The following is a 16,626-nucleotide window of genomic DNA, read 5'->3' on the forward strand; positions in this document are numbered from 1 at the left end:
CAATGAAAGGGACACTACGAGGTACTTCTCAGATTGGGCCCCACTCATTGCATTTGTCCAGGTCTGCAGATAACCCTAACATTCACCACAAACCACAAGAGATGTCATCTTTCTCATTGCTGCACAGTGCAAAACCTACTACCCAGAACTATGTTTATAATTAGTTGTATACCCACACGAGAACTTTGTTGGTTTCTATTTTTATTTATATTGTTATATTTGCCTATTATTCTTGTTTAATGTATTTCTTTTCCTACTAATGGATGTTCGGTATGGATTGACATTAGGTTTAAACGTGAGAAGATGGACTGGTTAAGGATATACTGTTAAAAAGGCTTAAACATGTTTAAAAGATCAGGTGTGATACAGCAAGGTGTGATTAACAGCCGATGTAAACTGCACACTTATAGATGAACAATGCTGAGCTTTCTGTAAAACCGAAACTGTGATTATACCAATGCTTTGTTAACGAAATGCAGTTGCACTTGAATCAATCAATAAACACGTTATTGAAAAAAACAACTGGGCAGCACACACAGTGGTCAGGGACACACAGAAACCAGAAAAGGCACACAGACAGGGCCCAAAGCATGTTGGAGGAATCCTAAGCAGAGCCACAGAACAGGTTGTGGAGATTCAAGACCGCCCAGAGGGGTCTGAGACCCACGTGATGGGGAAAGAAGGGTACAAGAAGCTAAATAAAGGGGTTGAGGACCCATTTTGAAAATAATAGACATTTGGTGGAACTCTAAAGTCTAGTCTGGCAGGTTAGTGCACCTGACCTGACACCATGTTGGCAAGCAGAAGAAAGAACAGGGGGAAAGAGACTTCACCCCTGATACTTGGGAACTGTGTTTTGTTTCGTGATAAGGGAATCTATAATCAAGTATGGCAGGATACTGAGCCAGACCTGACGCAACCACTGTGAGCAAGAGAAGGAACAGGGGAAGAGACTTCACCCCTGATACTTGGGAACTTTGTTTTGTGAACGTTTGAAAGACCAAAAGATTAGACGTTTGGTGGAACTTTAAAGTCTACTGTCAAGTCTGGCAGGATAGTGCACCTGACTTGACACCATATTGGCAAGCAGAGGAAAGAACAGGGGAAGGGACTTCACTCCTGATAGTTGAGAACTGTGTTTTGATTTTGTGATAAGGAAAGCTACAGCCAAGTCTGACAGAATAGTGAACTAGATGTGACACTACACATGTGAGCTGTGAAAAGAGATGGGGAAGAGATTGCCCCGATACTTGGAAGCTGTGTTTTGTTTACGTTTGGAAGAACGTTTAAAAGCAAGAACTTTCAAGCTAAAGATCATTCATTGGGTATCACTACATATTATCCCCACCAAAAATATCGCCATATATGTGGTCCTCTGTAATGGCCATAGGCAATATTTTGGGTTTTTGTGGAAGCAGGGGTGTCCCCCGCTCATTTAAAAATAATGAAGGTGTTGCAAGGGTGTCCCCCGCAGGTTACATCCCTTAATATTGCCGCAAAAATATGGCAATATTTTTATATGGCAATATTTTTGTGGGGATATTAAAACATGGAACCATTCATTGTGTCCCCTCTTCTAGAAATGAACATTTGAATTTATATCGAGATCGATACGGGCCGCCTTCTGGATCCAGAATATGCCCAGTTTTTCCTTGGTTAGTGTAAGGGATGAAATTAGGTTTGGACACAGGATGGTGGACGTTTTATTTTACAGGACATCCTGACAGAGTCCTTAGTATTTTCGTTGAGGTAGGGCAACCCCACCGGGCGAAAGGGCAAGATCGTTTATTTTTCTTTTCTGTAACTTTATAAATAAAGTCTTTGTCAACAAACATGCCACCAGCGTGTTAGACTCGTTCTTCTGCACCCTTACAGTATTGAAGATGTTCCTGGCTTACTTGCTGTGCAGGGCATTGGAGGTGCTGTCAAAGGGGCCATATCTTCATCTGACCCAGCCATCCTGCTTTTGTCTCCAGTTATGATGTCCTGTTGAATTGCGGCAAAGCAGTCTCCTCCACCTGGTGCTGCATTGGCATACCTCTCGCTACTCTTGGTCTTAGATGAGGCCTCTCTGCTACTGGATGCTATGAGGGGACATAGTCCTGCAGGGGCAGGCCCTCATTGAGTGCCCCAGTGACTCCACCGCCAATAACACCAAGATGCCAGTTTGTTGTCATCCGGCATGTTCCCGTCCATCCATTGTTTTTTTTTAATTCTGCGTGATGATGTGATGCTGTGTCAGCACGTGTATGTCAATGCGCGATACCCGCTAACAAAGCCGTACTGCGCATGAAAACACTAAAGTGTGGCACGCTCTTACACACAGCATTGCTAGTTTCCAGTTTGAGCAGAACCTATAAATGTGCTGCTTTCAGAGCCAGCAGTGCATGCCTGCAATAAAAAAAGCACCAAAGAAATCTTCAGACAACCACAGTTTAGTCTGCATTTGAACTGTCCCAATGTATCTCTCTCTGTCAAACCGAATATGCTCCGAGTTTATTTTATTATTTTAATTTTATTGAGGGCATTTATAAAGTGCAAACCTTATCAGAAATTCATTTTCGGAGGCTGGTACAACAGCTAAAAAGAAGCAACAAAATAATCTGAGTACAAAGGTAAAATATTGCAAAAGTACAAAATACTGTGGACTATAAACCATTAGTTAAATGTACAATGTTTGATTCAGCTTTTCAAAGTTTCTCTAGTTTACCTGGTTGGTAACACCTCTATTTTCAGTTTTCAAAGTACCATTGTTTTCCAAATGTGCCGATCCCAGAAAGGCCTAGTTTGACATTCCCAGTTGCCAAAATCCCTGTATATTCCCGGTTTGATTATGGCAATATATTCCAAGTTTATTCAACCATAGCACTTTTGAAAACCCCTGTACAGTTCCTGTGTTGCAATTCCATTAAACTCCTAATTTGACAATCATGGTAAACTCCCAGTTAGAAAATGCAAGTGGGTTTCTAGTTTGCACAATCTCATTATACTTTATATGAAAATCCCAGTAGAATATGTGATGAATCCGATGGACTTATCACCGTTCTCCGAGGGTGACCCCCTCCCATGTGGCCAGGGGACGGCAGCTGCTACCTGATCCTGACCCTGGGGATGGCTATATGAGGGAGATCACATGGGAGGAGACAACTACCAGGGAAATGTCATAGCTTCATTGGATGAGATGTGGCAGCCCCCATTTGCCAATGAGGAAGACCCCCTCATACCCAATACCATACGTTTGTTCCCCACTTTAGGGAAAATAAATCTTTTCTCAACACCCTTTAGGTCAAATATACATCTATAAAAGCTCCAAGAAAACCCTTTTCATTTCTTATTCCCCTTCATATAGAACTGATCTTTCATATGGAATCATTGAAAGAGATTCTCCAGATATTAGGCATCAAGTGACATCAGTGGACTCCAACTCCCACAACCAAAGTAATTAGATGAGGATGATGAAGGAATTAATGCAAAATATCAGGAGCCCACAAGGGCGCGTGACCAAAGCACTAAGCCCACATTACGTCGAAATATGAAAAGGAAAACTATGTTGTATACAGATTCTCCCATATGCAGTTATAGTCAGAGAAGTCATCAATGAAACCTTATTAGTTAGTACAATTGTTCTTTTTAATGGGTAGCCTACACGTGTTTCAACCTATAACAGCAGGTCTTCCTCAGGGCTACAAAAATCCCAATAAAATACAGAACAGTACAAAAACATAAATCAAGAACATAAAAAGACAAATATAAATTGATACATTACCAAATGTACATGGGTTCACATTTCAAAGAGAACGTTGTATCCATATGTGCATTCAGAATAACATACATCAGGTACCTATCATGGGTTAAAGGGGTGGAGGGAGATAACTAATATTAGTTTTGTATGTGCATTTTTTTTATTTACTACAAATGCTTACTTGCACTTGCAAACAAAGCCACCAAGACCAGTGCTCATCTGTGTCCTAAATATTTGTTTGATTGTGGTACGCCACTAAAACCACCACCATAAAAAAATTCTCAACTGTCTCTATTGTGTTCCTTATAGACCACACACTGCTCATGCTCCAAATTATATGGCCCATGTAAGGTGTGAAAACTATTAACTTTCATAAATTGCGGCTGAGCAATTGCTCAAAATTGCCTTCCACTTTCAATAGCACACTTAAAATAGAAAAAAGTTAAAAAATAGGGAAACTATTTTCCCAATATGCCCTTTAACAATAGGAATGCATATATTGTAGATATTGTCTAATAAAAAGGTATGTTAATAATACACCCCCTCCATTGGTGCTAACATATCAACGTACTCCAGTTACCTCTGTGCATGCGGCTCGATGCACACAATGTTATCAAAGTACTTCCAAAATAGTCCTTTTGAGAGTAGTTAAGTTATCCGAAAAGAACGCGATATGTCCTGTGAATCAACACATAGTGAACCTAAGAATTCCTAATGTCAAGGCCCTGTTCTCTAAGATGCCTAACCATCCGCATTACACCCAGCATGTCACAATAATTATTTCCTTACCGCCTGCGTTCAGGATTGGTAAGTAGCAATCAATAATCAAACACTTTTTTTTAGGGGTTTGCTGATGATCCGGCCGTTCCTTCAGTCTGAAAGAAAACATACATAATGACGAATCCTTGTAATCCCTCTGACTAATATTGTCAAAAGTAACCAATTATTGTCTCTTAAAAATAATGCATGTCGTCAGCCAAAGCCTCCAATCCTAAGAGCATATATAAAACCAAAACTATCCAAATATTTATTTGCCAAATAAAAAACGGAGCTGTTCTAATACAACAGCCCTTGAAATATTGCAGAAGCGGCTTGTATCAAGCCTAAACCTTCATTGTTCAATGCAAAAGTATTCATAAAAGTATCACATGTGGCATTCACGTTTAGAAACTGTGCTCTTTCACTCTGTTATGCCGCAAAATCGGAAAAGAATGTGGTGTTCCACGCAGGCCTTCAGGTAAGGGTCGTACCTGGCCTTTGTACGCATGAATATCTTGTAAATACAACCGCTTTATTATTTTCCTGCGTACATTTATGCACAAGTTTAGAGCAGAGGGCAGTGCAACTGTCAGGTTACTTGACAGAATCCAGAACGCTTTGTTTGATTTTTATCTACATGCATGTCATTGCAAGCCATGGAGAAAAGCCTCTGAAACAGAATTCTTTTCTCTGAAGCCTATCAAAAAAGAAACCGCACGTCGTGATAAAAGGAATTTCTGTTAAGCTTCTGCTGTGTAGTGTGTACATGCTCATGAAGCAAACGGAAGCACTGTGTATATTTATTTTCCTAGCATTTTAGGATTGTATAATTAATAAGATGGAAAACTAAGTTGCAATTGTGAATTCATCTTTTGTAACAAATTAAGCTCTTTTTCCTCAGTGAAAGCAAACCATTATTACACTATTATATTTTTCAGAGTTCCTGTGCTGTGTGCATGATCATGCGGAGGCAGATCATTTTTACAATTATAATTTAATTTACAATCCAATTCTAAAAGCAATGTGCTAAATGATGCGTATGCACGGTCTAGTTTACATCCATTCAAGCTTGGAGTCAATGGGTACATTATTATAAATGGTCAGTGGCTGCAGAGTCTTTGCTCAAGGGTGAGTGAGTGTCAGTACACCAATCACAGGTGCTATAGTCTCTCAAATCTTCAAGACTACAATTAAAACGTATGATTGTGATTTCTTTGAATATATTTCTCCTACTGGAGATTTCACCGAAAAACCAGATCTCCTTTTTTTCTTTTTTTATTTATTTTCAATGCGGGGGGAGACCCCCCGCAGCCCTCCTCACCCCACCTACCTTAACTTATACACCTCACCTATTATACATTACACATATACCATTTCCCTTATCTTTTTTTGTGATATATATTAGCTGAAATCACATTTGAAGTAATGGTATTCTAAGAAATCTACGGTAACGATGAAAACACCCAAAACCTGACTCTCCAGGAAGTGCAAGCGCTGTTCAAAAACATATGAAAATTACATTTGTAATTGAAATAGAAACGCAGCAAAACGTATCCCTTTGACAATCCAGATAGGTATTTAACTTTATGTAGCACTTCATGCATGGTTCATCCAACATCCAGGCACTGTGATTTATTATACCTCAGTCGATACTCAGTTTACCGACCTCTGAAGGATGTTAGCCAATAAGATGGCTCAGCCAGTTGGCCACTCATTGCTGCTATCTGTGCATGATCTGTATGTTGCAGGTTTGAATCCCAGCAAGGCCAACTCAGCCTTTCATCCTTTTGAGGTGCATAAAGGAATACCAACTTCGGTTTGGTGCTGATTGTGATAAATATGTTCTATGTACAGCACTTTGCCAAAAGCGTTATATAAATAACAATTTGTCCATGAAATTAGGTTTAGAATTTAGCATGGAGGTCCTTGCCTCTCTGCACTGTCGTATCATAACATTGGCATACCATTAGATAGTAATAGTTCCAGGAAATTAGTACTTTCATTAAACATCAAAAGACAATTCTGCTATCGAACCTCAAAACACACAATACAATTCATGTTTGCTTTACTATGTAATTGGCTAGGTTTTTGTGAGTTCAACATTTAAATATATACAGGAGAGATCAAATGGCTAGACGATGGAGAAATAATGAAAGGTGTATTCTGTCACAATTCTGAAAGCTGACATATAGTTATGATTTCCATACAGTGTTTGAACACGTTGGCTGGATGTCGCATACATTTTACTCTCTTGCAAAGGAGACAACTCATGTTTTACTCTCTTCAAATCACATTTACTTTCAAAGTTTAAAAATAGGGAGTAAAATACTACCACCTCAAAATCTCATCTGGAGCACGGTTCTACTTGTTCAGAAAGGCACTGCATTTTAATGTATTTATATTATTGATGATGCTAGAACGTTTGTGACATCAGACCCCGAACGTCTGACGTCACAAACACTTTCTATATCTAAACAAAGGTCCTTCAATGTATGCATCTCGGGATGTATGGACTGCAAATCGGCTTTATTCTAGTCATAAAACCAATCAAGGTGAATGGGATAAATGCACACCTAAGAGGCCCGTCCTTTAAAGCACTAGATTAATTATACTCAGACTCAGCAAAGAAATCACTGCAAACAAGTGGTATCCACCGCAACATATTTGAAAGGTGAACAGTCCTCTAACCAAGTGACCACTGAATGTGAAAAGCACAAATGCACGCACATGAAGCCCTATTGTATCACAAAGATACTTGATATCCATTAGCAGTACACTTCACCACAGAACACTCCAAGGAGAGACCGGAACTCCTGCATTGCGTAGGGCTTGAAAGAATGGACATGCCTCCGAGAAGAGGTAACAGAGAACACCTCTTATGGCAGAAAGAAGCCAAGTGGATCAGTAACATTGACACTTGTTTCTCTGGCATGAATCAAGACAATGAACTCTTTAAAATCCTATGATTTAATCCTCTTATTCTACACCTTTTCCTGTCCCCTTGCTTGTTACCCATTTTATCTTCTAGCTAACCACTGACATCCGCCACACAATCCCCATGCATCTATGAGTATACCCTCTGTAAGAATCACACATAGGTTTGTCTCTAAACATGTCACACATTAGCAGCGACTTAAAATTCATTTAGCGACAGGTCTGGGGATTAGCTAAGCACTTACACCAAAGCATTCTTGGCATTGAATTGTAACTACGACTCATGCCAATTAGACATTGATATTCATTATTCACTTTTACTATTTACAACTTTCAATTGGTCATTGAATCTCATGCAGCATATTTTTCATCAAGTTGTGCTCTTCCAACACCTCTTCTATAAACAAGTCCATTCAATCTATTTCAATACTCTATTACATTAGACTCAGTAGTCTGTTAGGCACGTTTTTGGATGTAGGGTTCAGTTATTGTTTAGCATGTTTTTCCGCAGCACTGCAAGATGATGGGTATCAGCTACTGTTTGCCTGTTTTTCATGGCATTTCAAAATGGCGGCGTAGCGCAGAATTGCAGTGACATCGCATCCATGTACGCGTATGCAATGATGTCCCAAGCATTTTTTTATTTAGACAGCCATTTTAGAATGCTGAATCCAGCAGGATCGGCATTCTATGGTTTAGAAGGAGTGACTGGTTTATCATATTCAGTCTGATTCAACAATTGGAGAGTTAACCTTCCAGATATACCTGTTACCTCTTTTTTCTCCAGGGCTCACCTTGCCCTTATATCTAATTTCCTTAGCCCTCACTTTGCATCTCGCAGACAGCTATTGATTGACAGTGTGATTTGTTCTGACACTCAGCTATTCTCCAAACAGGGCCATCCACCCAACACAGAGGATTCCCACTTTTCCTTTTTCCTTTCCAAAAAGAGCAATATGTGGTGAGTTGGCATTACTTAGATGATCACATAACATGGCATTTTGTATTATTATTTACTTCCACTTATTATTTACTTCTACTTATTACATTCTCCTTCTTATTTCATTTTTGTCATAAAATGTTTTATATGCACCCTGGAAATCTTTGAATAAGTCTCTAAAGTAGAGAATAGTTATTTGTTTTCAATCCCTCCTGAAGAGCCACAAAGCTACAGTGGTGAAATACGTGTAGAGGAATTTAATTTTGAGGAATTTAAATCTTTTTCTGAAGAATTGTTTTAATTTCTTCTTTGGAGGAACTCTTTAAATGTTTTCTTTGCATCACGTTCCAAAGAGAATAATTATTTTCAGTGAATCAAGTTTGGATATCAGCAATTGGTCTAAATGCACCTGCCAAGGTGTATAAGATTTATGGAATTGGTCAGGACATAGAGCATCCACCAATGCATACATGATTTGTAGCCCTAATATCCAATTTATTTTTGTTTCATTCCAATTAGTTTCAAAGGAATACCAATCAATTAACAGCCAAACTTACCAAACTCCTTACTTCAGAGCCTTTTATTCAAGGAATATGCCACAAAATGAAATTGGATCTATAACTCATTTCTAGCTGGCGTAGTTAGCCTTGCTCCACAATTTGATCATATATATGATATTTTATTTATATAGCGCCTATACACAATGTGTTTCAAAGCGCTTCAAGGCAAGGGTTGAACAAGGGTAAATACAATGACATTCTTACAGGCCATGAACAGTAAGGATGTGAAATGAACTATCGTACTCGGCCTGACGACATTTCAGATAGTGCAAGAGCTAGGACATAGATAAGGAAGGGAGGGGGAGAGCGGGAAGGAAACGGAAACAGACAGGCGACTACCACATTAAGACTGACGAAATTTCTGGTAGAGCCGGAGAAAAACAAAAGGTGAGGGAGAGGGGTGCAGAAAGGTAGGGGAGGAAAAAAACAAGCGACTATCATACTAGGCCTGACGACATTTCAGATAGTGCTGGAGGAGTTTGGGGAGGATGAAAAAAACAAGTAAGGGGAGGGGGAGGAGACAGATGAGGTTGCTATCATACTAGGTCCAGGGACAATTCTGATAGAGTAAGTGCATAGAAGAAATTAAGGGGAGGGGGGAGAGAGAGGGGGGGAAAGGGGGAAAGGGAGAGGAGGAGAGAACAGAGAGTAAGCAGTCAAAAAGAGTGGAGAAGCAAAAGGGGAGAGCGAATACAATTGCAGAAGTCAGTAGTAACACATAATGGTGCAAGCCAGGATACAAGATGAAGATGGGAACAGCATGATTCAGGGCCACCATGAGTACAAGATGCAAAGGAAGTCCAGCATGAGAAAGGGTGACGCACAGTGAATTAATGAAGTCCATACAAGTCAAATCCAGCATTGCCCACAAGACGGTGATGGTGAAACCAGAATGTATCAGGACAGACTCCTGCAGAAGTAGGCTGGGGGTGGGGGGGGCAGGGTAGAAGAATCAAGCAAAACAGGCAAAACCTGTGTGCGAGAATGGTGGGGGGCACAAGGGACAGAGGGAATAAACACATGTTGGTGCATGCTCATCTGCTGTCTAAGCAGGGAGTCGGGCCCTGGGTCCTCCTGATCCGAACAGGTCCAAACAGGAACTGCCCTTTTCTTCGTCTACCCAGGTCCAAACAGGAATTGCCCTTTGCTTCGTCTACCCAGGTCCAAACAGGAATTGCCCTTTTCCTTGTCAGCCCTTCACTTCGGACGCCCGGGTGAGAGACACCCTTGATCTAAGAGTTAAGGGCAGGAAGGAAGAGGTAGGGCTAAGAAGGTGGGTGTTGCTTAGTTCAGGTGACCTAGATCCACTTGCACCTGCTCCACCGCTGCAAAGGAAAAGAGGTTGGAGGGCTTCTTAAGTAGGGGAAAAGAGCAGCAACCAGGAAGGCACCAGGTGGGTGAGGCTTGCTAAGTGGGGAATTAGAGCGGCAACCTGGAAAGCGCCAGGTGACTTAGATCCACTTGCACCTGCTCCCCATCTGCAAAAGAAAAGCGGCTGGAGGGCTCCTTAAGTAGGGAAAAAGAGTGGCAACCAGGAAGGCACCAGGTGGGCGGGGCTTGCTAAGTGGGGAAAAAAAGCAGCAACCTGGAAGGCACCAGGTGGGCCGGGCTTAGGCCAGGTGACATAGATCCACTAGCACCTGCTCCCCACCTGCAAAGGAAAAGAGGCTGGAGGGCTCCATAAGTAGGGAAAAAGAGCAGCAACCTGGAAGGCGCCAGGTTGGTGGGGCTTGCTAAGTGGGGAAAAAGAGCGGCAACCTGGAAGGCACCAAGTGGGCGGGGCTTAGGCCAGGTGACCTAGATCTACGTGCACCTGCTTCCCATCCCCATCTTGCACCTGCTCCCCATATTACAATTGATATTGGGCAGAAACAGTATTTGGGTCTGCATGCTTGTGACAGCGACACCCAATAATGTACTAATAGATGTATTTGCCAGATGTTTGTATTATGCCTGCATTGTTTTACTTGCTTTTTATGGCTATGCCATCTAGATAGGCGTACAAATGCTTGGATATGGTCTTGATATTCAATCCATGAATCTTTTGAAAGGGATCTGGGGCGCTGTTCAATCGCATGCAAGGACTTTAAAATTGAATAGTCCATTCAGGGTGGAGAAGGCTGTTTTCTCTCTTTCTTCAGGATTTAAAGGAACTTGCCAGTAGCCTTTAGTCAGATCTATCGTGGAGAGATATACGGAAGGACCCAATCTGTCAATGAGGTAATCAATTCGGGGCATTGGGCATTCGTCAAATTGTGAGAACACATTGAGTTTCTGAAAGTTGATACAGAACCTCCACGACTGAGCAGGCTTGACTACTTCAACTAGAGACGAGGACCATGGAGTGTAGGAAGGCTCTATAATGTCATTTTCTAACATCTTCTCTACCTCTTGCGCAATGATATCTTTCTGGACTTCGGGGATTCTGTAAGGTTTTAAGGCTATTATTATACCTGATGGTGTGCAAGTATGATGATATATGCCTTTAACTGTCCCAGGTTGCTCATCGAAGACCTCTGGAAACTGATTTAAGAGGGATTGGATGTCTTGTTTTTGAATGGTTGGGACGTCGAATGGAACCAGATTTAACCCATAAGTCTCTGGTGATAGGAGACTGCCATTATCACTGAGGATGATTCAACCGGATCCTCCTTCCATTCTTTTTTTTGTTGTTAACTTATCTTTATTATTGTAGTTACATTGATGAAAAAAGTGTACAATTATACATCTTACATACATTAGCACAAGTGTCCTTAATGTTGCTGCACATTAGCCATTCTGGAACTTGAAGTTTTATGTTTTGAATAACAGGAAATGAAAAACAAATAAGGAAAAACAGCTGAATTAAAGAACCAGCAGAACATAACATAACACTGTGGCATGAGTGATTAGCATGATGTCCTTGGGTTTAGAGTCAGTTCCTCCCAGAGCCGCCTAATGCCCATACATCAATGCCCCAGGGCTCTTTATAATATTGAAAGGTTCTTTAACAGAAAAGGCTTATGGAAATGGTGCTCTTGATCTTTCACCCATTCGTAGAACAGAGACCACACTTTTAGGTACGTCTGATAGGATCCCAGAGACAGCCTGACTACCTTTTCAATGGATAATACCCCATACAGTCGAACCCACCACAGAGCCACGCCTGCACCCTGCAGATTTTTCAGCTGGTGAGCCACCACCATTCTGGCCGCCATGAGCATATGCGTGAGCAGAGTAGCCCGCGACCCACTTGCTGCGTATACACCTTCTTCCGCTGCTCCCAGAGGAGCATGTGGTAGCTGAGCCCCCGTAATGTCCTTAATATGCCCCAGAATCTCTTTTCAATATAACTGGGCTTTTAGGCAGATCCACCACATGTGCATCAGCCCCCCAGCCGCCCCACACTTCCTCCAACACAGGGGGGGGGGAGTATTGCTGGTGCATTCTAGGTAGCCTCTGTAGGGTTAGATACCATCTGAAGCAGAGTTTGTATGCAGCTTCCTTTATTGTAGCACACTTAGATGCCTTGTGTGCCCTGCACCATATTTGTTTCCAAACCTCAGGCACGATAACCTCCCCCAAGTCCCTGTCTCACTCTTCCATGTATAAGAGCCTGTCCCCCGTGGTCGACCCTTTCAGCAACTTATATATGTGCGAAACCCTTCTCCTGACCACCCCTTCTTTGATCGATGTCTCCAACCCGCTGGGCGCTCTACCACCCGCCTCTCGGATTCCCCTTTGTGTAATCCAATGTCTAACCTATCGTCCAAGCTGAATTTTACCTTCATCTTCTCAAATGAGAGGGGGGAAGTCCTCCTTAACAAATCAGCTAATGCCAAATCGTGACCTCCATTCCACCACCCTTCCCAAAACCCCTCGGACCAGCCCAAGCTAAAATCTAGATTATGTTTCACCCGTGTAAATGGGCTTAGCCCTGTTAAAATCCCTCTTCGCCTAAGCGCCTTATTCCAGTGCCGTAATGCACAGTTGGTGGCAGGGAGCAGAACCCATCTGGCCCACCTGGCTTGGCCACTAAGGAATGGCATGTTTCCTAATGATATGGAAGTGGTACATTGCCCCAGGTCACACCACCCCATTAAACCCGTTTGTCCCGACCATTACAACATAGGGGCCATCTGTCCCACCAGAAAATATCTGCTGATGTCTGGTACCTCCAATACCACAGTGTGTACCAACCTCATCAGGACCTTTCTAGGAACACTGGGCTTCTTCCTTAACCCAGATGAATGAGAACATCTCCTTCTGCAGAGCCCGGATCTGAGGCACTGGTATCATAAGTGGGCGGGAGCTCACCACCTACAAAAATGTTGGCAGCAGGGTCATTTTAAGATCGGCTATGCGCGGGAACCACGTGAGGTCCTGTTTATGCCACCTCTGGAGGCTGCCCTTCAGTTTCGCCCACAAGGGCGGGGTGGGTACATTAGCCCTGTATAACGACAGTTAATCTTGGTCAGCGTGATACCCAACGATTTGACTTCCAAGTCGCCCACTGGAACGGGAACACGTCCCGCCACCCCTCCACTGCCTCCGGGTCCTCTGTTATATTCAAAGTTTTGGATTTAGTATAATTAATTCTAAACCCTGATGCTGCAGCAAAGTCCCCTAAATACACCCATCACCCTTGAGTGACGGAGCGCTTCCCCAGAGGAATAACAACATGTCAGCATAGGGGTTGATTTTTGTGTTCGCTCCTGTCCCCTTGTACTCCTTTGAGCCCCACATCTGGCCTTATTAGACTAGCAAGTGGCTCCATGGCCATTGCACATATCAACGGCGCGAGTGGGCACTTCTGTCGCATGCCCCGCCTTATTGCAATTTCCTCGGAGAAACACCCATTGACCACTTGCTTCATGGAGGGAGTTCTAAAATTAGCTAATACCATATGCGAAAAGATGGGGCCACAAACAAAGGCTTCCAGAGTAATCCAGAGATGCCCACAACCCATACAATCAAAAGGGTGTGTCGCATCCAACGCTGCGATTATAAATGTCTGCACTGTTTGCGTCCCCCAGTCAATGACGTCAACCACCCGCCTAGTTAATTGTCCTGCATGTGACTGCTGTCAATGAACCCAGCCTGATCAGGATGGATAATCTGTGGAAGGACCCGTGCCAGCCTCCGAGCCAGTCCCATTTCATAAATATTTGCATTGTTGTTCAGCAACGATATGGAACGGTAGTTGTCACATTCTACTGGTTCCTTCTGGGGCTTGAGAAGCAGTATGGTGATAGAGACACACATGTCCTTGGATATCTGACCCTTTTCCCAGATCCCGTTGAACAATCTTGTCAAGGGCACCAATAACCATTGTTTGAAGGTCCTGTAAAATCCATTCCCAAATCCATCTGGACCCAGAGTTTTGTTAAGAGGAAGGGAGTCAATAGCCTGATCCATGTTCTCCGCTGTGATCTTCCCCTCCAACGTCCCCCTGTCTTCCTCCGAAAGCCTGGGTAGCCCTGCCTGACATATTAAGGCCTCCTATTTATGGGGTCCAGTCACTTCGCCTCCACCAGCTGTCAATAGTGGGCCTACATGATCTGCTGCTTCTGTCTCTCTTCCCCGCATAGGTTCCTGGACTCCGACCGAAGATTCGCTATGTAATTCCTACTTTGCCGTTTGTGCAACTTGGCTGCCAAAAAACTGTTGTCCTTATTCCCACTGCAGTAATAAGACTGCTTGGTCTAGAGCAACATCTGGACGGATTTATCCGCCACATGTGTTTCCAATTTGGCTCTGACTTTTTGGAATTCCCGCAGAGAGCGCAATATATTTTTGCATTTGTGGGCCCTTGCCAGTGCTTCTACCTCCAGTTCTAGTGCCACACACGCACTGCCTCTCCTGCCCGTAAGAATGCCACAGTTTTTTTAAATGAGCTCTCCGCGAAACAGAGCCTTTGCAGCATCCCACACCAGCCCCCAATCCATCCCCTTTGTGTTGTTCTCCAAGAAATGATACCCTGTGGTGTCCTCTATGTGGGCCCTGAGAGCGCTATCCCGTAACACCAGGTCATTGAGCCGCCAGGGTTTGCTTTCTCTGATCATAACCCCCACCCCATCTCCACTTGTAACAAGACCGGAGAATGGTCCGAGACGTACCGCAACCGTATGTCCACTGAAACAATCAAAGGAACCAGGGAGACCGATACCATCAGCATATCAATCCTGGAAAAGCCCCTCTGGACCACAGAACAATATGTGTAATCCCCCTGCTTCAGGTCTAAAGAACCTCCAGGTTTCAATAAGCCCTAGTTCCCTGAGAAACCTCACCAACTGCTGTTGAGGCCTGTCATGGTTATGGGTCGGGCCAGTGTTTTATCCATTTGTGGATCCACCACACAATTGAAGTCCCCTCCCACCACCATCTGGCCCTTCACCACCCCACCGAACCTGTGTCCCAAGTGATTTAACAAATTGATCCTGCCGTCATTAGGGCCATACAACGCCACCATGGTATAAATTTGCTCACGATCAAGCCCTTCAATATCGGACCTCTACCCTCTGGGTCCCTGTATAAAAAGTGTTTGGTGAACCCGGCTGACCCCCAAAACAATATACCCACCCCTCTCTTCTTTCCCCCATGGATGCATAGACCTGCTGGGGATATGATGTGTGCCTCATCCGTCTCATCAGCTAGCAACACATGGGTCTCTTGCAAGAAAACTATAGAGACCTTCAACTCCCACAGCATCTAAGTATGGATTTGCGTTTGGTGGGGGAGTTTAACCCCTGAATGTTCAGGGTAGCCACTGTCAACTCAGCCATCACTGTTCAGGTTCCTCCCTTTTGCCTTCCCCCTGTGCCACAAAATAAGTCTGCCCACCACCATATTTCTGTAATATCTCACCCTGCCAATTGATCCAATAAAAAACATGTGATGGACCCCCTCACCTCCAACATGCTGCCCCTCCCCCTACCTCTCTCGCTCCCCTCGTTTGTGCACGAAACTCCACTCTCCCCTCCCGAGGATATGCACCTCTTCCCGGGTTAAAACCGTTTCCTGAGCCCACACGGGGCAATTCCTCTACCTCCTTGAATCACCCCCATTCATCAACAAATGAATCACAATAAATGCTAGTGGGCATTAAGCTATCTTTCAATCTCGCCTCTCCCAAACCAGAAATAGATGTAACAAGTATTTATAATGAACAAAATAAAGCCATGTCCTGAATACCACTGACGTAACCCCTCCCTTTGGTTCCACCAGCCCCTCTCCCAATGCAATACACCCCCCACCTCAAATCAAGCTCATCATAGCTCTGCATGCCTCCAGGTGTCCGGTGAAGCCCGCTCACCCCAACCTTGTCCTTTGGGATGCGGCCTTGCTGCCCTCCAACCTTCTTTCTTTCACTGGCCTTTCTCCTCCGGTTTCTCTCCCAGTTCGTGAGCCCGCTGGCTCAGTTCCTCCCCCTCCAACAGCTCTGTCGATTCCTCCTCCATTGTTATATGATAAGGCTTCCCTCCGTTTTCAAATCGTAGCCCACAGGGCAGTATTGCACTTTTGCGCCATCAGCCAGTCACCAGCCACAGGCTCTTCCGCCTCTGCAAAGTCACTTGCATCAGATCTTGGTATAGAGTAATTGAGGCTTCCTGAAACTTGATCTTGTCCCGCCTCCGTGCTACCCCCATTATTCTTTCTTTCACCTGTTATAGGTGTACCCTGGTGAGTACATCCGGCAGCACATTCTTAGC

This window comes from Ambystoma mexicanum, chromosome 12, assembly GCF_040938575.1.
Source record: "Ambystoma mexicanum isolate Mex_15411 chromosome 12, UKY_AmexF1_1, whole genome shotgun sequence".
Classification (NCBI taxonomy): Eukaryota; Metazoa; Chordata; class Amphibia; order Caudata; family Ambystomatidae; genus Ambystoma; species Ambystoma mexicanum.